The sequence below is a fragment of the Mobula hypostoma genome, chromosome 3 (genome assembly GCF_963921235.1).
Source record: "Mobula hypostoma chromosome 3, sMobHyp1.1, whole genome shotgun sequence".
Taxonomy (NCBI): domain Eukaryota; kingdom Metazoa; phylum Chordata; class Chondrichthyes; order Myliobatiformes; family Myliobatidae; genus Mobula; species Mobula hypostoma.
Window position 1 is genome coordinate 32,529,865 of NC_086099.1, and position 25,236 is coordinate 32,555,100.

Genomic DNA, 25,236 nt, shown 5'->3' on the forward strand with positions numbered 1-25,236 from the left:
AGTTCATAGTTAAATCTCACAACAGGAAATAGCTATGAAGTCACATTGCTCATTAATAGAGTCTCCTGAATATTATTCAGCACAAACTATTCCTTTACTTACACAGATGAGTTCTAGGAAGCCTGCAAAGCCTCTGGACCTTTCTTTAAATTCATAAAGCAATGTTAATAGCATTCTGATTAAGTGATTAATACATTGAAATTCGGAACCCATCTCCCCTGTATGGTTTGATGACACAAGGCTCCCACTGGAACCTTGTAAGGTTAGCACTTGGCTGGCTTCCTGATGTCCTGACAGTTCTATTATGTTTGGCTACTGCAACCTCTTCAACCTCCACCTGCTTCCTACCCACCGGTTCATGTAACTTAAAAATGATCCCACCATTTCGGTGTTAGCCGTGTAATGCAACGGTGTAGAAAAATGCCGGAGAAATGCTGGGCCAGCATGTCCGTGTAGTGGTTTACACAACACTTTTCTGTTTCCTCCACTACCTGTAAGGAGTTTGTATGTTCTCCCCGTCACCATATGTTTTTCCTCCGGGTGTTCGGCTTCCTCCCACAGTCCAAAGGAATACTGGTTGATAAGTTATTGGTCATTATAAATTGTCCTGTGATTAAGCTAGGATTAAGTTGGGCGATTTCTGGATGAAAAGACTCGAAGGGCTGATAGGGCCTACTCCGCGCTATATCTCAATAAAGTTAAATTAAATTAAATTTAAAAATAGACAATTCACTGGAAAATTCATGACACGTGTATCTATCTGTTTTATATATGCCATTCCAGCAAACATTTGGTTTTTTTTGCAAACAATGAAGCTGATTGGATGACTGGGAAGCAAAAGAAAAAAATCTTCCCAGTAAAATTTCCAGTTAAAGCTTCTTCTCAAATGGAAGATGCTTTGCATTTATTTACTTCTGCTACAGAGATGGCAGCTTTATTCTGCATTTTCCGATATCATGTTTTCAGCTAAAAACGAGTTCCGAGAATTTGGATCATCCTTTCAGATTATTCTATGGCTTCACGCACAAGCCGAGGCAGTGATAGTTGGAAAGAATTCTGATTATAAGAAGTCCAGATGGCCTGATAGGTATTACTTAACCTTTTCCTTCCTGTCCCAGTATAAACTTGGAAGAATTAAGACTGGAACATATATACAAGGAAGCCCTTCAGGGAGATGTGTCAATGCACGTCCTCTTTCATTCTCAATCCAGTGTAGGTCACTAGCATGGACTGCATTTTACCTACTTTTGAAGGAGCATCTATCAAGTTTAAAGCAGCTACTTGCAAGGCCAGAAGTAATGTCATTGCAACAACTTGCATTTAAAGAATGGTGTTAATGTAACAATATATTCAACATAATTGAGTTGACAGCTGGAAGTGATGTGAGCAAATGACTCTGCCTGGGATTTTGATCTGAGCAGTTGTCATTCCACTGCTATCACTTGATGAAACCTTGCTTCAGTTTCAAAATGCATCAGGTTTACACTTATGATTTCAGTTTGGATTGGGTTTTCAAAAAGCCAGCCATGAAGTTATTACACAAAACTGAAGTCCATGCGATTCTGAGTAACACATTATTATAAACTGAACACAGGTTAGCTGATTGAGTAAGAATAAACAGATAATTCCTGCTGGAATGAGTGCAAGGAGCAGCACCTAATGCAGGGCCTCGACCTGAAATGTCAACTTTTTATTCTTCTACACAGATGCTGCCTGGCCTGATGAGTTCCTCCAGCATTTTTGTGTGTGTTACTTTGTATTTCCAGCACCTGCAGGATCCCCTGTGTTTATCAGCATCTGTTTTTATGTGTAAATCAGGCATAAAAGTGATATAGTCCAAGTAAATGAGCAAGGGCACATTTATAAACAATTCAGATTAGTGTGCCTGACAGTTCCCTGGTATAAGATAGACTTTGAATGATATCTCTCTGATGCACTGTACATTTTCTCCCTCAATAATATAAGATCGGGTGTAATGGTGGTGCCTATGATCTTGGATGACCAGGCATGGCGCAATGTAACAAGAAAACTTAAGAAGTTATGAGATGGATTTGCTAGGTAAGGTTAAGGAAAATCTGAAGAGTTTCAATGGCTATATTAAATTAAGAGTAAAACATAAATACATGAAATGTTTTTTGAGTGTATTTTTTACTCATAATATAGAAATATGTTTAAGAGTAAAAAGTGGCTATGGAGAATGTAAGTACCATTACAGCTAAGCAGAGTTCCTCTGGTTTGAGCCATGAAGATGGTAGGGACTTGTAAGATATATTTCTTCTTGGTAGTTACTAAGATGAAAGTCATGGTCAAGAAATAAAGGAAATGAGTGGAGATGATTTAGAGTGCATTCATATTACCAGAGAGGAAGTATTTGTAGATTAATGGCACATTGCAGTGAATAAATTCCTCAAGGCTTGACCAAGCACATCCTAGAACATTGTGTGAGGTAAGAGGGAAAGGAACAGAGGCCTATTGTGGAGATATTTGCTTCATCATTACCCAGCGGTAAAGCTCCCAAAGACTGCAAGGTGCCTACTGTAGATTCTTTGTTTAAAAAAGGAACTTCAGGCTGGTCAGCCTCACATCAGCATTGGGAAAGTTACTGGAAAGAATTCAAAGGGACAGGATCTACAACTATATGGACAGAAAGAGTGTGATTAAGAAGACTCAGGGTGGTGTGATTAGCAAGTCTCAGGGCGACTTTGTATGTGGAAAGTCATGTTTAAGAAATCTTTTAGAGTGTATTGAAAAGGTAACCAGAAAGGTAGATGAAGGTAGTCAGTGAAAGTTGTCTATTTGGACTTCAGCAAGCTCTTGCATGATAGGCTCCTCTGGAAGATTAGGTCCCATGAAATCCAGGGAGAGCTAGATGGGTGGGTCAGAGGTAGAAACAAAGTGTGGTGGTTTAAAATTGTTTCGCAGGATAGAGGTCCATGACTGGTGGTATGCCATAGGGGTCAGTGTTGGAACTCTTGTAATTCATTATTTAAATATTCAGTGGCCACATTATTAGGTACACCCATACACCAGCTTGTTAATGCAAATATAATCAGCCAATCATATGGCAGCAATTCAATGCATAAAGTCATGCAGTCATGGTCAAGAGGTGATTTCTTATACTTTCTTAGAAGTTTGCAAAGATTCAGTGTGTCCTCTAAAAGTTAAACAAAGTCTATTGATGCATGGGGGCAGGTTGCAGAGAGTATTCTGACATGTTGCATTAAGAGCTGGTATGGAAACAGCAATGCCCTTAAATGGAAAATAAAACCTTCAAAAGTAATGGATGCAGCCCAGATCTTTCCAGGTAAAGCTCTCAGCATCATTGAGCACATCTGCAAGGAGTGATGTCGGAAGCGAACAGCATCGATCATAAAGGACCCCCACCATCCTGGCCATGCTCTTTTCACTGCTGCAATCAGGAAGGAGGTACAGGACTCTTAAGATCCCTCAACACCAGGTTCAGGAACAGTTATTATCCCTCAAGCATCAGGGTCCCGAACCAGAGTGGATAACTTCACTCACCTCAACACTGAACTGATTCCACAAACTATAGACTCAATTTCAAGGAATCTACAACTCATGTTCTCAATATTTATGATTTATTTATGATTATTGTGTTTATTTTCTTTTTTTGTATTTGCACAAATTGTTGCCTTTTGCACATTGATTGTTCGTCTGTCTTTGGTCATGTGCAGTTTTTCATTTATCCTATTGTGTTTCTTTGTATTGACTGTGAATGCCTACAAGAAATGAATATCAGGGTAGCATATGGTGACATATATGTACTTTGATAATAAGTTTACTTTGAACTTTGACCAAACATCAGAACAGAGAAGAAATGTGATTTAAGTGACTTTAACTGTGGTTTGTTGGTGCCAGACGGGGTGGTCTGAGTTTCAAAAGCTGATAATCTCCTGAGATTTACACACAACACAGTCTCTGGAATTTACAGAGAATGGTACAAAAAGCAAAAAAAAAGCATATAGTGAGCAGCAGTTCTGTGGGTGAAAAAGCTTGTTAATGAGAGAGATCAGAGAAGAATGGCCAGATTGATTTGAACTGACAGGAAGGTAACAGTAACTTTGATAACCACACATTACAACACTAGTGTGCAGAAGAGCTCGCTGAATGCACAACATATCGAGCCTTGAAGTGGATGGACTACAGCAGAAGAAGACAATGAACATTCAAATGATTTGGATGTGTATCCACAAGCCATGATCAGTAAATTTATGAGTGACACAAACTTAGGAGTTTTGTTGATGGTGAAGAATGTTACAGTGGGTTCTTGATCAAAGAGGGAAGTGGGCGACGGAGTGGCAAATGGATTTCTATACAGATAAGCATGAGGCAATGCATTTTGGAAAGTCAAACCAGTGACTGTTAGGGCACTATGGATTATAATAGTTTGAAGAGACCTAGGGGTACAAGCACACAGTTTGTTGAAAGTGGCATCTCAGGTAGTCAGAGTGGTGAAAAAGGCATTTAGTACACTGGGCTTTATTAGTCAAGACACTGCGCATAGGAGCTGAGACATTATTTTGCCATTGAAGTACTGTTTTGGTCACTCTGTTATAGCAAAGATGTGTTTAAATAGGAAAGAGTGTGAAAGAGATTTACGAGGATGTTCCCTCTTGGGGCCAGATTTCCAGAGTGGGATTGACCAGGCTATGTCTTTACTCCTTGGAGCACAGGAGAATGTGTGGTGACATCACACAGATTTATAAGATCATGAGGGGTGGAGGTAAAATGGATGCTAGCAGGTTTTTCACCAGGATAGATGACCCCAAAGTTAGGAGGGCATAGAATTAGGGTGGAAGGGGAAAGATTTAAGAAAACTGTGAGGGACAACTCCTTCACACAGAAGTTAGTGTGGAAGTGGCTGTGACAGGTAGAATGGTATCATTTAATATGATGGCATAATATAGCATTAATGGTAAGACTTTTGGCAGTGTGGAGGATCAGAGGGATCTTGAGGTCCGAGTCCATAGGACACTCAAAGCTGCTATGCAGGTTGACTCTGTGGTTAAGAAGGCATACGGTGCATTGGCCTTTATCAATCGTGGGATTGAGTTTAAGAGCTGAGAGGTAATGTTGCAGCTCTATAGAACCCTGGTCAGACCCCACTCGGAGTACTGTGCTCAGTTCTGGTTGCCTCACTACAGGAAGGATGTAGAAACCATAGAAAGGGTGCAGAGGAGATTTGCCTGGATTGGGGAGCATGCCTTATGAGCATATTTGAGTGAACTCGGCCTTTTCTCCTTGGAGTGATGGAGGATGAGAGGTGACCTGATAGAGGTGTTCGAGATAGTGAGAGGCATTGATCGTGTGGATAGTCAGAGGCTTTTCCCCGGGGCTGAAATGGCTAGCACGAGAGGGCATAGTTTTATGTTGCTTGGAAGTAGCTACAGAGCAGATGCCAGGGTTAAGTTTTTTACGCAGAGAGTGGTGAATGCGTGGAATGGGCTGCCAGCGGTGGTGGTGGAGGCAGATACGATAGGGTCTTTTAAGTGTTACGAGAATACACATAAAATTAAGATGTTTGCTGGCCTGGGCTAGCATCAGTGGCATCAGCAGTTGGTCTGCCACCTGCCCTCAGGGGAAGGAGAGATAAGGAACAATGGAGCAGCGTCTGGAGATGTGTAATGAAGGGATGTGGGAGAGAGACCTGTCTGGAGCGGCTCCCCCCTTTGAACCCTGAACTGTTTGAAGTGATGGACAGGCGATACCCCAGCAGGGGGATAAAAAGGGACAGGTTCGCTAAGACAGACACACACGCCACCCGAGGTAACGAGACCCTGGAAGCGGTGCGCTTCTCACGAGTGGGTGAGAAGTACCAGACAACGACAAGGGTGGAAAGGTACGATCAGCGGGAACCCGGTGTGTGTCCGCCCTTGCCTGGGTGCCGGGTTCACTGCAGAGGATCGACCGCATCTGGAGGAGGGGTCACAGTCGGTGACCTCAGGTGACATCACCAAGGACCCGCCCAAATGCTGTTTGTGAGCCATCTCGCTGGTCTGTGAGCCATCCCGCTGGTCTGTGAGTGAAGCTGTTCTGAATGATCAGTTGTTCCTATTCTATGTCTCTCTTCCCCCATCTTGTCCATCGCCATGGCAACGATTACTGCGAACTGAACTACTAACTGGATTGAACTTTGAGTCATTTTGAAATTGGTCATTTACCCCTAGACAACGATAGAGCTTGATTGATGCTGTTATCTTAATTCTGTGCACATGTGTGGTTATCATTGTTGAATTGTTGCATTTATTATCCTTTCGATTACTGTGTTGCTTGTTTCTTTAATAAAACTTTCTTAGTTCTAGTACTCCAGACTCCAACTGAGTGATCCATTTCTGCTGGTTTGGCAACCCAGTTACGGGGTACGTAACATAAGAGACTCCTGAATGGCTACATGGAGCTTAGAAAAATAGAGGGCTATGGGTAAAGCCTAGGTAGTTCTAAGGTAGGGACTTGTTCGGCACAGCTTTGTGGGCTGAAGGGCCTGTATTGTGCTGTAAGTTTTCTATGTTTCTAAGCACTACTTGCATGGGTACATGTAGGTCAGGGACTTAAATGGACATGAGCCAAATGCAGGATATGGGGACTGGATAGATGGGCTGAAGGGCCTCTATTCATGCTGGCTTGTTCTTCTCACTCTGTGACTCCATGACATCACTCCAACATGGCAATCCACTTACATCATGAAATATGACTGGGCAGTTTCAGAAATGAATGTAGTCTGTTTACCTTTCAGAGTTCATTGATATAGAGCACAGAAACAGGCCACCTGCCCAACTCATCCAGACTGACTAAATAGTCCAGTCCCATTTGACTGCGTTTGGCCCATATCCCTCTGTACCATGACTATTCATTCACAGATTGTTTAAATCAGCCCTGCCATCATTTACGGGATGAGACATTCATTCAATGGGTGACTAAGGTGGGACATTCCTACATTTATCTATTCCTGAAGGCATTATGGCAACGATTGGCACGGTATCAAATGAGGTCCTCACAGAGAGGATAACACATATCCACCTGCAAAGATGCAAAGAGCATACTCTCACACAGCTTACAGAGACAACACTTCAATTTAATGAGGACCTCACTTTGATCCATCGGAAAATTATCTCCAACACCATCACTGACCTCACATCTTTGTACTGCCACCAAAATCATAGTTCCCTTACCTCACACTACTCACTTCTACCTTCTACCCAATATCCACAAACCTGACTGTCTGGGTAGGCCCATTGCCTCTGCTTGCTCCCGCCCCACTGAACTTGTGTCTTTCTACCTCAACTCCATTCTACCCCCCCTTGGTTCAGTCCTTTCCCATTTACAGTTGTGACATTTTTCACACACTTAAACTCCTCACTAACTTTCAGTACCATGTCTCTGACTACCTTTTTCACCATGCATGTCATCCCTTTACTCTTCTATCCTCCATCAAGAAGACCTTAATGCTCTCCACTTCCTTCTCAATAAAAGACTTCTTGTTATACCTCTTCCGACCCTGTCTCCTAAATATTATCCCCTTTTCTCAGTTCTTTTGTTTCCACCACATCTGTTCCCAGGTGAGGTTTTCTTTTCCACAACATCGGAGATGTCCTCCTTCTTCAAAGAACAGAGTTTCCCTTCCTCCACCATTCATGGTGCCTTCACCTACATCTCCTCCATTTACCAGACACCTGTGCTCACTCCATCTTCCCATTGCAATAACAGTGATAGAGTTTGTCTTGTCCTTACCTATCACCCCATGAGCCTCAGCATCTAACTCATCATTCTCCACAACTTCCAGCATCTCCAAGGGGATCACCAAGCACATCGTTAACTCCCCTCCTTACTCTCCACTTTCCACAGAGATCGCTCCCTCCATGATTCCCTTATCTATTCATCCTTCCCCACTAATAATCTTCCTAGCACTTATCCTTCCAAGTAGGCAAAGTTCCACACCTGCCCATTCATCTCCTCCTTCACCTCCTTTCAGGCCCCAAACAGTCCTTTCAGATGAGGCAACAATTCACCAATGAATCTTCCAGGGTCACCTATTGTATCTTGTGCTCCTCTACATTGGTAAAGCCCACCGTAAATTGGGGGAATGCTTTGCTCCATCCACCAAAAGTGGAACTTCCTGGTGGCCAAACATTTTAATTCTGATTTCCATTCCCATTCTGACATGTAGGTCCATGGCCTCCTCTTGTGCCACAATATGAGGCCACCCTCAGGGTGGAGGAGCAACACCTTAGGTAGCCTCCAACCTGATGGCGTGAATCTCAATTTCTCCATCTGGTAAAATAGTTATCCCACCCCCTCCTCTCTTCTTCTATGCCCCACTGTGGCCTCTTACTGCCTCTCACCAGCCTATCACCTTCTACTGGTGCCCCTCCTCCTTCTCTTTCTCCTGTGGTCCACTCTCCACACTTATCAGATTCCTTCCTCTCCAGCCCTTTACTTTTCCTACCCGTCTCCATCCTTCTCCCCCCACCTACCACTTTTTATTCTAGCGTCTTCTCCCTTGCTTTCCAGTTTTGAAGAAGGGTAGAAGGCCAAAATGTTGACTGTTTGTTCATTTCCGTGGATTCTGCCTGACCTGAATTTCTCCAGCATTTTGTATGTTTTGCTTTGGATTTCTAGCATCTGCAGAATTTCTTGTGTTATTACTTCCTATTCAATTTGAAGTTCAAGTTTGCTTTCTTTCAACTGTACACATGTATACAGCTAAACAAAATTGCATTCCTCTGGACCATGTGACTATGTGGAGCTAAGAAATAAATTAGTCAGCTTGCGTGCCCCAAGGCTGTCATTCGTGAGGTTTGTGATGTCACAGGAAAACCTTTGACCACACTCTAAGTCGTGGATGGCCTCTCCATTAACCTCACAATATGATCTATCCAAGTCACTGCAAAAGATCTCTACCACGTCACCATGATGCTCACCACAGCATCAGAGGGGTCCTCACAGAGGGAAAATGTAATCTGTTTTATTTAATCAACAACCAAATGGTACTTGGGCACTCGGAACTGTTAGTTCTGACATTTCCAGCAGACAATTATTGAGGGCATTAATCGGCTTCTAAGGATACCCTCAGTAATCCAAAACTTTTCCTCAATAAGAAAATCACCGACTTCCTCAATGTTCAGGTTGCCAAATTATTTTCTCTTAAGAAGTGCCATGTTCCTGGAGACGTATTTGTCATCAGGAAGATGGAAATGCCAAAAATTATCCATGGACAGATGCAAACCATGTGCTAATAAATTATTATAGGTATAGATGAGTACAACCATTGACATAGGTAGAGTTGTTCAAATGCCCTTTTTCAATGACCTTATGACTCCACGGGTCAAAGATATGGCAGTGAGTATGTGCAGACAGGAAATTTCTGACTTTTATTCCCAATGGCAACAGACATTAAAAAAGTATGAGGTTTAGAGAGCATATGGAAAGACAGAAATATGACAACATCTCTTGAAGGAGTTGGATCATAGAAGAGTACGGCACTGAATGGGTCTTGTGGCTCATGATATTGTGCTGACTTTTTCATCTGCTCGAATATCAATCTAACCTTTCTCACTGGCATACGCCCTCCATTTTTCTTTCATTCATGTACCAAGGTCCTTTAAGGTTATGAAAAGGTTTGATCATATAAAGATATAAATTGGAGACCAAAACTAGGTATTAGAAGTAAGGGAGGGTAATTTTTACTCCATTCAATTCAATTGACTTGTCTTTACAAGGTGCAGTTACTATGTAGAAAAGAAGAGCTGAGGTGAAGGGCAAGGATACGTCCTATGTTAGTAGAAGCTGGATAGACAGGAAACAAAGGAATACAAGATATTAGCAGGATTAAATGAATAAGGTTAGGAAAGTTCTTGTGTGGCTTAAGCAGGCTGAATAGTCTGTTTTGATCCGGTAAATTCTATATAATTGTTGACAAATCCTTGTTCATAAAATTCGATTGCTTAATTCTGTATATAAACTGTTCTCCAATCACTAAATACCATTGAAACTTAACTCAGATTACACTCCAAAATGTCAATAGTGTTTCCAAGGTTGCAATGACGTACGAAGATTGCAGAAGGCACACTAATAGCTTACAAAGAATTCAGAAATCAAAACAATTGTTTAGACTCCTAGGAGAACACTGTCCTTGGCAGAATTAAGAATAAGACAAATCTCTATAACTAATGAAAAAAAGCCTTCAAAATCGTCTGATTCCTGCTATTCGTGAGTTTTACACTACTTTCTGAATTGCCCTCTGGGGTCTCATATATCTGTCTCAAGTACATTCATTACACATGCAGTAATAATTTTATAATCTTTGAATAAGAGAGCACCTTACATAAAATATGTTCAAAATATCCAATTATCTGAGACATATACCTGTATTATAACATTATAATACTGTATATCTAATTTGCAACATTAGTCAGTGATTTCTGAGACTGGATGGTTATTTGCTTCTAATGAGTCTGGCTTTGGCACAGAAGTAGAAACTTGTAATATCTCCAAGAGGACACGTGCAGTGTTATGTTTGGTTTTTATCATCGTTATAGCTAAAATTAAAAAAACACTGGCAATGAGAAAAAAAAACTGCTCTAACTATTCAATGAAAAGAAACACAAAGCTGTTGTTGGAAAACATTGATTTGAAATTTAAGCAGTTAACCTCATAATTCTGAGCATACACTGTTTTCAGGAACTTCTTAAGTAAAACATATTGTTCAATTTCTAGTTATGTATATGGAAAGTAATGATGGGATTTAGATTTATTTCATAAGATTAAAAGAAGATCTTTAAGCTATTTCTAAGATGCATTGTTTTCTGAAATCATCAAATTCAGAAAATCAATGCAGTAATATTGATTCTCCAGCACTATGCAATCGGAAATATATTTAGTATGGAGTGGGAGGCAACAGTAGCAAGTACTGGGTCATTTTGCATTACTCCAGAAAATGAAAGGGTACTTTCTTAGCAGGAATCATGCTAGTCTATAGCACTGGTATAGTGTAGCTATGGGCTCTTGCATGGGCCCCAGCTATGCCTGCCTCTTCGTTGGTTATGTGGAACAGTCTGTGCTCCAAACCTATTCTGGTACTGCTCCCCAACTTTTCCTTCGCTACATCGATGACTATATTGGTGCTGCTTCCTGCACCCATGTTGAGCTCGTCAATTTCATCGACTTTACTTCAAACTTCCACCCAGCCCTCAAATTCGCTTGGCCTATCTCGGACACTACTCTCCCCTTTCTCGATCTCTCGGTTTCCATCTCTGGAGATAGACTGTCCACTGACATCTACTCTCATAACTACCTCGACTATACCTCTTCCCACCCTGCCACATGCAAAAATGCCATTCCCTATTCCCAGTTCCTCCGTCTCCACCACATCTGCTCCCAGGATGAGGCTTTCCATTCCAGGACATCTCAAATGTCCTCTTTCTTTAAGGATTGTGGTTTCCCTTCTGCCGTCATCAGTGATGCCCTCACCCGCATCTCCTCCATTTCCTGCACTTCGGCCCTCACCCCATGCTCCCGCCACCACAACAGGGACAGAGTTCCCTTTGTCCTCACCTACCACCAAACTGGCCTCCGGATTCAGCGCATTATCCTCCGCAACTTCCGCCACCTTCAACAGGACCCCACAACTAAGCACATCTTTCCCTCTCCACCCCTCTCTGCTTTCCGCAGGGATCGGTCCCTCCGCGACTCCCTGATCCTCATGTCCCTCCTCATGGATCTCCCACCTGGTACTTATCCCTGTAAGCATCAGTGTTACACCTGTCCCTACACCTCCTCTCTTGCCACCATTCAGGGCCCCAAACAGTACTTCCAGGTGAGGCAACACTTCACTTGTGAGTCTGTTGGGGTCATCTATTGCATCCGGTGCTCCCGGTGCGGCCTTCTCTACATCGGTGAAACCCGATGCAGACTGGGGGACTGCTTCATCGAGCACCTCCACTCCGTCCACCACAACAGACAGGATCTCCCGGTTGCCACCCACTTCAAATCCGCTTCCCATTCCCATTCGAATATGTCCATACATAGCCTCCTCTAATGCCGTGATGAGGCTAAACTCAGGTTGGAGGAGCAACACCCCAGATACCATCTAGGTAGTCTCCAGCCCTTGGTATGAACATAGAATTCTCCAAATTCCAGTAATTCCCTTCCCGTCCCTTCCCCTATCCCTATTTCACTCTGTCCCCTCCCCAAGCTGCCTATCACCTCCCTCATGGTTTTGCCTCCTTCTACTACCCATTGTGTTTTCCCCTATTCTTTCTTCACCTTTCCTGCCTATCACCTCCCTGCCTCCCCTCCCCCACCCCTTTACCTTTCCCCTTACTGGTCTTTCACCTGGCACCTACCAGCCTTCTCCTTCCCACCCTCCCCCCACCTTCTTTATAGGGCCTCTGCCCCTTCCCTCTTCACTCCTGATGAAAGGTTCTGGCCCGAAACGTTGTCTGATCATTTCCACGGATGCTGCCCGACCTGCTGAGTTCCTCCAGAGTGTTTGTGAGTGTTGCTTTGACCCCAGCACCTACAGTGTATTTTGGTTTTATGATCATGCTAGTCTGACTGCATTGTCCTCATGCATTGCTGGAGAGAATAATCACATTGATTGAAAAGTGCTGTGTTACATTGAGTAAGATATTTTTATTTAATCTTTACCCATTTCCAAGGTACTGACCTAACTTTCCAACCATAATCCAAGTCTTAAATGAGAGAAAATCTGCAGATGCTGGAAATCCAAGCAGCACATATAAAATACTGGAGGAACTCAGCAGGCCAGGCAGCATCTATGGAAAAGAGTAAACAATCGAAGTTTGGGCTGAGAACCTTCATCACGATCCGAGTCTTGTCAGCTCTGGCCCACACCTCAGCAATATTCCTCAGGTTCCTTGCTGGCTCTGATTCCACCATCCCCTGATCTTCTGGAGGCCTAGAATCTCTGGCCACCTCTCTTCTTGCCACAAGATTTGGATCTCTTAATTCCACAAACCCTTAATGAGTCCATTCCCTTTATCCCTTGATGAGCTCCAAGCTCCTGTTGACCCAGTCCATTGATCCTCAGATGACTCTATTCTCCTGAGCTTCCAAAAATGATCCTATTCCCCTGATTTACTATGACTCCAATCCCCTAAGCCATCAGATTCAGAATCAGATTTATATCACTGTCATATGTCGTGAAATTTGTCAATATATCAATTCCCCTGATTATCTCTATCTCCTGATCTCATAATGACACTATTCCTTGATTCTCCTATCATACTGTTTCCCAATGGAACCACTAAACATCCCCCTTTTCCAACAGAACAGACCTTGGGCAATTCCAAGGAGACTCTGACCACTGGATCGCTTTCCCATTCAAGCTCTGAAATCTAGCATAGTTCACAACTGGGAATTTCCTTTGTGCGTTTTTTTAGTGCCTTGAGGATAAAATGTAATTCCAAATCAGCTGCTCTGAAGTGTGTGTTTAAATATGCTCCTCAAATTTTAAGACAGGATATTTACAATTTGTGCTTCTTGCTTTCATAGCCACAGTAGTAAACAGTCAGATTGTTTTGAAAGAAATACTGAAACAATGAAAGACAGGATGAAAACAGCTGCCATCTGCTGCTTTGTAGGGAATCCATTTTTGCAGAGATTCTCAATAACACATGTCAAGTCATAATTAATTGTCAATGAGTGAGTTTGTGAGAAACAGGATATAAATATCTGAAGCTTTTCTTAGCAATCTATCTGAGTCATGATTGGAAAAGAACAATAACAAGATTGTACCTCTGTTACGTAAAGGCAATTTGGAACTGCTATTTATTTCTCCATATGGCTGCTGCTTAGAGGTTTTGAGAACCAAGATTTGCTTATGTGCCATAAATAAAGTTAAGCTTTATTTGATAACAGGAACTGAATGAGATAACAAACTAACAGCGAGATCATTTTTTACCAGGTGTAAGACTTCTATAACAAATGTGGATTTGTATGTTACTGATTGTCAACTCTTGGTTCTAAGGCTGAGGTTTTCTCATATTCTTATCTCTCTGCTCCAGTGCAGCAGCTTTTGTGAAAGAAATCTTAGACCAATATTATTCATTGAGTTATTGATACATTAACATTTTCCATTCTAGTCTAAATAGTCGTCAATCCACAATGTTGACTTCAGGCATAAGGACACTGCCTTTTACTCAGGAAACAATGAACGCAGAGTAAATGGTCTCCTTGCAAGGAATGTACAAAATTATTGACTTTTCCATTGACTTGTTAATTTTGGTCATATTTATGATGTGTTCATATTATGATGTTTTGTTGCCTTCGAACACTGGATTCAGATCCTTCAGATATTGATAAAATAGAACCAAGTACCTTGAAATAATTGCTGTTTATTGATCTGGGCATACAGCTGAAAACATATGTTGATCTTAATCAAAGTCCATCATGGGTAAAACCCTCCTAACTATTGGGCTCATCTACATGAAATGCTATTGTAGGAAAGCAGCAACTATCAGCCGAGATCCTTGCCACCCAGGTCATGCTCTCTTCTTGTTGCTGCCATCAGATAGGAGGTAGAATAGCCTCAGGTTTTAAAAACAATTACTAACCCTCAACAATTAGGGTTTTGAATAAAAGGGGATAACTATACCCACTTGCCTCATCATTGAGATGTTTCTCACAACCAATGATCTCACTTTAAGAACTCTTTATCTCATTATCTCATATTCTCGTTGTTTATTACTATTTATTTGTACCTGTATTTGCACAGTTTGTTGTCTTCTGAACTCTTTCATTGATCCTGTTATAGTTACCATTCTATCGGTTTACTGAGTCTGCTCACAGAAAAATGAATATCTGCGTTGTATATGGTAACACATTTTACTTTGAACTTTGATCCACAGTAGTTTACAGAGATAATAATCAACCACAAGAAAATTGAAGATATGAAAGTCAAGATTGTCCTTGTTTAGAGATAAGATAAAAATCTAATAAAATATCATATGCTGAATCAAATATCAAATGGCTGGAGAAACTCAGCAGGTCGAGCAGTACCTTGGAGGCAAGGGGATGCCATTTCAGACCCCGCATCATGACTGAGAATGTAGAAGGAAGAAAACTTGTATGAAGTGGTGAGAGGGCAGGGTAATTTAGGGGCTAGCAGGCGGAAAGCTGGAACCAGGTAAGGCGGGGTTGATGGCAGATGGGGGATGGGAGAGCTTTGAGGCAGAAGCAAATGGGTGATAGGTGGAAGCTTCGATAAGGAGGAAGGAAAATTGAGTAGATGAAGCCAGGTTTGTGGTGTGAGGTTGGAGAAGGGAAAGATAGTGACAGACACTGAAGGGTGATAAATGGGACCAGATAAAGGGAGGTTTATGAATTAAGGGAAACAGATGAGGGAGGGGAAAGGAAGGATAGGATAAGTCAGGAGAAACCCGGGTGATGGACAGATGGAACTAAGCGATCAGAGAAATGAAAGGGAAACTTAGTGGACCAACAGGTGTAGGGAAAGAACACACAGATACGTCTCTTAACTGAAATCATAGAAACTACAGCACAGAAACAGGCCTTTTGGCCCTTCTTGGCTGTGCCGAACCATTTTCTGCCTAGTCCCACTGACCTGCACACGGACCATATCCCTCCATACACCTCCCATCCATGTATCTGTCCAATTTATTCTTAAATGTTAAAAAAGAACCCGCATTTACCACCTCGTCTGGCAGCTCATTCCATACTCCCACCACTCTCTGTGTGAAGAAGCCCCCCCTAATGTTCCCTTTAAACTTTACCCCCCTCACCCCTAACCCATGTCCTCTGGTATTTTTTCTCCTCTTGCCTCATAAACTTGGTGTTAATACCATTGGATTCTAGCTTATGTAGATGGAACCTGAGGTAAGTATGTTTGTTTTTTTTTGTTCGAGATTCCAACATCTGCAATCTCCTGTGTGTCTGTGATACTGAATTAATTCTGTTCCAGCTTCATGAAGTTGCTCGATGCTTACGGGAATGCTAATGCAGTGGAATGTAATTCTGGTGTTTAATTTTGCACCTATTTTTACATCCAGTGGCAAGGCTCAGCTCAATTCTCAGAGTTTGTCCACAATACACCACTGGAAAGTTTTATGATTTCTTCACGAGACCAGGAAAACTAAATAACAACCAAGCTGTTGGCAGATAAATCTTTCTTTGATGCTTTCACTTAAATAAGTTACAATATTTTGTTCTGACAAATTGACTGCACTTATTTACTGTCCTGTTCACAGAATATACCCAAACTACTCTTTCCATTTTAAGGTAACGATTTCTCCCAGCAGGGATGATATCAGAACTGAGTTGATAAGTGTGACATTCATTGTTTTCAATGGTAAAGTTCCCAAATCTGTGCATGTTTATACATGGGATATTCACATATAAACATGTACAGAAAAAAGAATTGTCCTTCCAGTAACTACAGAAAAACAGGAACACAAAATTATGCAAGAGCAAGACATAGGTCACTAAAGGGGTCAGTGTTGGAGCTGCTTCTTTTTACGTTGTACATCAATGATTTGGATTATAGAATAGATGGCTTTGTGGCTAAGTTTGCTGATGATATAAAGATAGCTGGAGGGACCAGTAGTGCTGAGGAAACAGAGAGTCTGCAGAGAGACTTGGATAGATTGGAAGAATGGGCAAAGAAGTGGCAAATGAAATACAATGTTGGAAAGTGTATGGTTATGCACTTTGGCAGAAGAAATAAATGGGCAGACTATTATTTAAATGGAGAGAGAATTCAAAGTTCTGAGATGCAACGGGACTTGGGAGTCCTCATGCAGGATACCCTTAAGGATAACCTCCAGGTTGAGTCGGTGAATGCAATGTTGGCATTCATTTCTAGAGGAATAGTGTATAAGAGCAGGGATGTGATGTTGAGGCTCTATAAGGCACTGGTAAGACCTCACTTGGAGTACTGTGGGCAGTTTTGGTCACTATATTTAAGAAAGGATATGCTGACGTTGGAGAGGGTGCAGAGAAGATTCACTAGAATGATTCCGGGAATGAGAGGGATAACATATGAGGAACGTTTGTCCACTCTTGGACTGTATTCCTTGGAGTTTAGAAGAATGAGGGGGAACCTCATAGAAACATTTCGAGTGTTGAAAGGCATGGGCAGAGTGGATGTGGCAAAGTTGTTTCCCATGATGGGCGAGTCTAGTACGAGAGGGCATGTCTTAAGGATTGAAGGGCGCCCATTCAAAACAGAGATGCAAAGAAATTTTTTTAGCCAGAGGGTGGACAATCTATGGAATTTGTTGCCACGGGCAGCAGTGGGGGCCAATTCATTGGGTGTATTTAAGACAGAGGTTGATAGGTATCTGAGTAGCCAGGGCATCAAAGGTTATGGTGAGAAGGCGGAGGAGTGGGACTAAATGGGAAAATGGATCAGCTCATGATAAAATGGTGGAGCAAACTGGATGGGCCAAATGGCCGACTTCTGCTCCTTTGTCTTATGGTCTGATGGTCTAAAGAAGAGAAATGTTCCCAGACCAGAACTAGTTTGCTGTTGACTGTTGACAAAAGGAATCAATAAGAATTAAGCTTTTATTCTGGGGAAAAATGACCATCACGTATGATTCATCTTTGGAATGGCAAGAATGATATATGAAATGCTGGAATAACTCAGTAAGTTAGGTAGTCTCCGTAATGAGAAGTGGGCAGTTGACATTTCGGGTCAAGATCATTTATCCAATCGAGATGAAGGGTCTCCACCTGAAATATTATTTATCCATTTCTTTCATAGGAGCTACCTATGGAGAGAAATGGACACATTATGCTTTGAAGTCATTGAGTTCCTCCAGCATGATATGTCTGACACCAGATTCCAACAACAGCTGTCTCATGCGTCTCCACTAGAATGACAAAGATAGCTTTAGTACAGCTGATGTCTAAAATACAAGGCTATTTGCAGGAGTTCAAGTGTACCATACTTGAAGGAGTATTATTATGTGTCCTTCATGTTATAGGATGAAATTCTATACACCCATAAATTCACCTCCTCTATTCATGTTTAATAAAAATCGGAGAGGTATGGACCTTGCTAAAATTTTCTTCTTATCCTATGTTGAGGCAGAATTATTAATATAGCTGTCTTCCAGAACACAATGCATTTGAAATCATGACTAGGGTCCAAGGAACTGACCACTGAGTCACCAGGCAATTGATGTACATACCAAAGCCCCTGGATTGCTGGAAGTTATGAATGAATGATACGAGAAACAGAAAGCAGAAACCACAGCTGTTACCATGGTCACCTGAAGTTGGCAGTAGGCCCAGATTTGAGAAATTTTATTGGTAAGATTTAGAAAGAGAAGCTGGGGCTGTTCTCCCCGAAACAAAGGGGACTGGAGTGAGATTTGTTAAGCATACACAGAAACACGATATATTTGAATATCTTGATTTCCTTCAGTCTCTTAAAGGCAGGATGCATCGAAGAAAATCTGGATTTTGAAAGGGAAGTCTGGAGAAAATGCATCTTTCTGAGAGATTTCACAAGAGGCTTGCTAATGTATAATGGCACTAGACACAATGGGGACACATAACCTGTAAAATTAATGACTGAATCACCAAATTCTCTATCAAGCTTGCACCACAACATCTTTTGAAAGAAGCACCTTCCCAAACTTGTCTTTCTTTTCTCTAATTGGATTTAAGATTGTGCAGTTCAAAAATAATAATCTGGCAACAGAAACATAGCTATTTGAAAAATGAATACTTTAGGACTTCAGTCTGAAAATTGGCATTAGAAGATAATGATTTAGAAAAATTAACACAATTATATTTTGCAAGAGAATTGTAATTGGAAGCTTCTAATATACAAAAAGGGATCATTAAAGTGATAAACAAACACTTCTGTTATAAAATTATTTCTGGTCTAGCTGCCAGCATTATAATTAGGTACAAGCAGGATTCAAAAAAGACCAGAATGTATGGAGGAGTTTAATCAGTAGGAAATTAAGGAACAAAATCTGGTTACACGCTTCATCCTGCTTAGTTTTATTTATTTTATTTTGAGATACAGCATGGTAACAGGTTCTTCCAGCCCAACGAACCTGTGCCTACTAGTTCCGCACACGTGACCAATTAACCTGCTAACTCAGGATGTGGAAGGGAATCAGCACCCGGTGGAAACCTATGCAGTCACAGGGAGAACACATTAACTCCTTACGGGTTGGTGCAAATTGAACCCGGGTCACTGATGCTGTAATAGCATTATGCTAACTACAGCACTATCATGCTTTTGTCTATGTACGTTGGCATTTTTTGTTAGTGGATTACTGTTTTCAACTATTTTATCCATAAACAGACAGATATGAAGAAAGGTATTGCTATATTTCGGTATATGGCACCATTTCATGCTCCTTGTTCTTTCAATGTCCTTGCAAACTATAATGGCTTATAATTTAATCACAACTCCCTAGCTTTCAAATCCCTCCTAAACTTCACTCCTTCCCAGCTCTTTGGATGCTTTGAGCTCCTGTAATTCTAGGCTTTTGCACTTCATTATTTTTGATCGTCTTCCCATCAATCAGCATGCCTTCATCTGCTTATTCCCCAAATTCTTAGATTTCCTCCTCATTATCTTTTCTCCAATTTGTCCTTCATTGGGGAATATTTCTGTCATAGAGTCAAGCAACAGCTCCACTAAACAGTGCTAGTGACTGAAATAACAGGCTGAAAAAAAGTTATAGAATGGTTCTGTACTGATTTTATTAAAACAAAAAAAAAAGACAAAAAGTCCTGTTAATCAGATGTACACCTTCTAACAACATATATGAAACAATACTATCATTCCACACAATCCTTCCAAGAGCAGAAGAAACTAGGGGCACAGATTCACAAGTTTGTTGAGTATGGCAGGTCAGGCTGAGAAAGCAATTACAAGGCATACACAGTTAAAGAGTAGCTTTATTTGTCACATGTACATCAAAAATACAGTTTTGCATCTGAGAATTGTAATGCGGGCAGCCTGCAAGTGTTGTCACGTTTCTGGCACCAACATAGCACACCCATAACTTACTAACCCTAACCTGTCCATCTTTGCAACGTTGGAGGGAACTGGCAGTCCCAGAAGAAATCCACACAGTCATGGCGAGAACGTACAAGCTCCCTACAGACAGAAGCAGACATTGTAAAGCAGCTGCACTAACAGCTACACTCTTGTGCCAGGCTGCTGTGCTGCCCTTTGGGTTTTATCAATAGAAGAACAGAACATAAAAGTTGTGAAGTCATACCTTATCTTTATAAAAAGATTAGTCCGGTCTTGGCTGGAGAACTGTTTTCAATAGACAATAGACAATAGATGCAGGAGTAGGCCATTCAGCCCTTCCAGCCAGCAGCACCATTCACTGTTATCATGGCTGATCATCCACAATCAGTACCCTTTTCCTGCCTTCTCCCCATATCCCTTTACTCCACTATCTTTGAGCTCTATCTAACTCTTTTCTGAAAGAATCCAGAGAATTGGCCACCACTGCCTTCTGAGGCAGAGCATTCCACAGAACCACAACCCTCTGTGTGAAAAAGTTTTTCCTTAACATTTTCCTTAACCAATCTGTCCTTAACAGATTGGATGGGTTGCACCTGAACTCGAGGGGGAGCAATATCCTTGCAGGTAGGTTTGCTAGCATGGTTCGGGAGGATTTAAACTAATTTGCGTGGGGGATGGGACCCAGAGCGATAGAGCAGTGAAAGAAGTGCATGGAGTAAAGCCAGATCTAACATATAGAGAGGCTTCGAGGAAAGAGAAGCAGAATAAACGGTGTAAAGACAGTAAGGTAGAAGGGCTGAAATGTGTGTACCTCAATGCAAGAAGCATCAGGAACAAAGGTGATGAACTGAGAGCTTGGATACATACATGGAATTATGATGTAGTGGCCACTACAGAGACTTGGCTGGCACCAGGGCAGGAATGGATTTTCAATATTCCTGGATTTCAGTCTTTTAAAAGGGATAGAGAGGGCGGAAAAAGGGGAAGAGGGGTGGCATTACTGGTCAGGGATACTATTACAGCTACAGAAAGGATGGGTAATGTAGCAGGATCCTCTTTTGAGTCAGTATGGGTGGAAGTGAGGAACAGGAAGGGAGCAGTTACTCTGTTGGGAGTATTCTATAGGCCCCCTGGTAGCAGCAGAGATACAGAGGAGCAGATTGGGAGGCAGATTTTGGAAAGGTGCAAAAATAACAGGGTTGTTATCATGGGTGACTTTAACTTCCCTAATATTGATTGGCACCTGATTAGTTCCAAGGGTTTAGATGGGGCAGAGTTTGTTAAGTGTGTCCAGGATGGATTCCTGTCACAGTATGTGGACAGGCTGACCAGGGAGAATACCATACTAGATCTAGTACTACGTAATGAACCAGGTCATGTCACAGATCTCTCAGTGGGTGAGCATCTGGGGGACAGTGACCACTGCTCCCTGGCCTTTAGCATTATCATGGAAAAGGATGGAATCAAAGAGAACAGTAAAATTTTTAATTGGGAAAAGGCAAATTATGAGGCTAGAACTTGCTAGTGTGAATTGGGATGATGTTTTTGCAGGGAAATGTACTATGGACATGTGGTCGATGTTTAGAGATCTCTTGTGGGATGTAAGGGATAAATTTGTCCCGGTGAGGAAGATTAAGAATGGCAGGGTGAAGGAACCATGGGTGACAAGTGAGGTGGAAAATCTAGTCAGGTGGAAGAAGGCAACATACATGAGGTTGAGGAAGCAGGGATCAGATGGGTCTATTGAGGAATATAGGGAAGCAAGAAAGGAGCTTAAGAAGGGGCTGAGAAGAGCAAGAAGGGGGCATGAGAAGGCCTTGGCAAATAGGGTAAAGGAAAACCCCAAGGCATTCTTCAATTATGTGAAGAAAAAAAGGATGACAGGAGTGAAGGTAGGACCGATTAGAGATAAAGGTGGGAAGATGTGCCTGGAGGCTGTGGAAGTGAGCCTTACAGCAAATAAAGGTAAATAAATCCCCAGGGCCTGACATGATATTTCTTTGGACCTTGAGAGAGACTAGCGTAGAAATTGCAGGGGCCCTGGCCTAAATATTTAAAGTGTCCTTAGCCATGGGTATGGTGCCGGAGGATTGGAGGGTAGCTCATGTTGTTCTGTTGTTTATAAAAGGCTCCAAAAGTAAACAAGGTAATTACAGGCCAGTGAGCCTGACATCAGTAGTAGGTAAATTATTGGAAGGTGTTCTGAGAGATCGGATATACAAGTATTTGGACAGCCAAGGGCTGATTAAGGATAGTCAGCATGGCTTTGTGCGTGGTAGATCCTGTTTAATGAATCTTGTAGAGTTTTTCAAGGAGGTTACCAAGAAAGTAGATGAAGGAAAGGCTGTGGATGTTGTCTGCATGGGCTTTAGTAAGGCCTTTGACAAGGTCCCACATGGGAGGTTAGTTCAGAAGGTTCAGACACTAGATATCCATGGAGAGGTTGTAAACTGGATTTGAAATTGGCTGCGTGGGAGAAGACAGAGAGTGGTAGTAGATGATTGCTTATCAGACTGGAGGCCTATGACTAGTAGTGCTTCAAGGATCTGTGCTGGGACCATTGTTGTTTGTTGTCTATATCAATAATCCAGATGATAATGTAGTAAATTGGATCAGCAAATTTGCTGATGACACTAAGATTGGAGGTGTTGTGGACAGCGAGGAAGGCTTTCAAAGTTTGCAGAGGGATCTGGACCAACTAGAAAAATGGGTCAGAAAATGGCAGATGGAATTTAATGCAGACAAGTGTGAGGTGTCGAATTTTGGAAGGACAAATCAAGGTGGGACATACACAGTAAATAGTAGGGCACTGAGGAGTGCGGAGGAACAAAGAGATCTGGGAGTTCAGATACATAATTCTCTGAAAGCATCGTCACAGGTAGACAGGGTCGTAAGGAAGACTTTTGGCATCCTGGCATTCATAAATCTAAGTATTGAGTATAGGAGTTGGGATGTTATGGGGAGGTTGTATAAGACATTGTTGAGGCCAAATTTGGAGTATTGTGTACAGTTCTGGTCACCTAACTATAGGAAGGATATCAGTAAGATTGAAAGAGTGCAGAGAAGATTTACTAGGATGTTGCTGGGCCTCCAGGAGTTGAGTTACAGGGAAGGATTGAACAGGACAGGACTTTATTCCTTGGAGTGTAGAAGAATGAAGAGAATGTAGAAGAACAGAGGTTTACAAAATTATGAGGTGCATAGACAAAGTAAATGTGAACAAGCTCTTTCCCTTAGATTAGGAGAGAAAAATACGAGAAGACATGGCTTTAAGGTGAAAGGGGAACAGTTTAGGGGGAACATTAGGGGGAACTTCTTCACTCAGAGAGTGGTGGGAGTGTGGAACGAGTTGCCATCTGGTAAATGCGGGCTCACTCTTAAGTTTTAAGAATAAATTAGATAGGTACATGGACAGGAGATGTCTGGAGGGTTATGGACTGGATGCAGGTCAATGGGACTAGCGGAATAATGTTTAGGCACAGACTAGAAGGGCCAAATGGTTCTATGGTTCTATGGTACTGTTCCTATATGCTAGTTTGAGGGACATATGTACAAGTTTTTACCATTTGAACTCAACTCTACTCTTCTGGTTTGAACACCTAAGTGGATGTTATCACATTATTCTGCATTGTATTCATAAGGCATGCTTTTGAGCACTGACAAACTTAGTTTGTCTATGTTCCCTTAAAGCCTCTTTACATTCTTCATCCTACTCGTATTGCATCCTACTAGTACATCATCAGCAAATTTGGACATGTGACATTGCCCCCTTTAGACAAACTGTTGAATCTAATTTAAATAGCTGGGTCCCAGACACAGATTCTCCAGAGTCAGTATGCCAACCTAAGAAATAACAGGCTTATTCTTGTCTGCTTGTTTGTTTGTTTGTCTGTTTGTTTGTTTAGTAATACAGTGTGCAGTAGGTCCTTCCAGTCCTTCAAGCCACTCCACCCCACCAACCCCACAACCCCACAACCCCACAACCCTGATGAACACTAACCTAATCATGGAAAAATTTACAATGACCAATTAACCTGCCAGAGTCAGAGACATCTCCGATCACGTCCACGGCATTTTAGAGAGGGAGGGGGAGCAGCCAGATGTCTTGGTGCATATTGGCACCAATGACATATAAAGGAAAAATTATATTTGTTAGATAATTGTTCAAAAGACATAAGGGAACCATCTAAAAATAAATCCAAAAACTGTGAAATACCATTAGTCTTCCAAATTTGAAAAGCACGGTCTGTGGAAGAGGAAGGAAGGAATATGTTGCCTAAAATAGGAATCGTAAACCCAAATTGATTAAGATTGAAAATTTTTCGGAATTGAAACCAAATACGTAAGGTATATTTAACTATCGGGTTACAAACCTGTTTGTGGCGTTTCAAATCAAAAGGAAGACAAGGACCTAAAATGGAGCCAAGTGCATAACCTTGAGCAGATTGTAATTCCAATACTACCCATTTAGGAATGGATAGTGTATCTTGATCCAGTAACCAAAATTTCATGTGTCGAATATTAATTGCCCAAAAATAGAATCTAAAGTTAGGTAATGCCAAACCTCCATCTCTCTTAGCTTTCTGTAGATGTATTTTACCCAGTCTCGGGTTTTTATTTTGCCAAATAAATGAAGAAATTTTAGAGTCAACTTTGTCAAAAAAAGGATTACTTACCAAGAATACATTTTTTTAGATATCTCCAAGTTAGAAATTTTCTAAGTACTATACTCTCTTCCTTTCCAACGTTACCGCCTACATATATTTTAGATACTATAGTTAACCTTAATCCATGTCAGAAAGGTGTAACGGCTATTATTTATTATACTATTATGAAACTTAGGAAAGCTCCATTCGATAAGATTAGGTCAGATTGGGAAAAGGAATTGGGCTTTATTATTTCGGCAGATGACTGGGAGCATATTTTACAACTAACCAATAGTTCCTCTATCTGTTCTAAACACTCCCTAACTCAATTTAAAGTTATCCATAGAGCACATATGTCCAAAGATAAATTAGCTCATTTTTATTCTCATATTAATCCTCTTTGTGACAGATGTCATGGGGAGATAGCCTCCTTAACTCATATGTTTTGGTCCTGTCCTACTCTGGAAACTTTTTGGAAAGACATTTTTAATATTATTTCAAAGGTATTGAATATAGATATTTCTCCCCATCCTATTACTGCTATCTTTGGATTACCTAAAATTTCCAGTAATCTTTCTC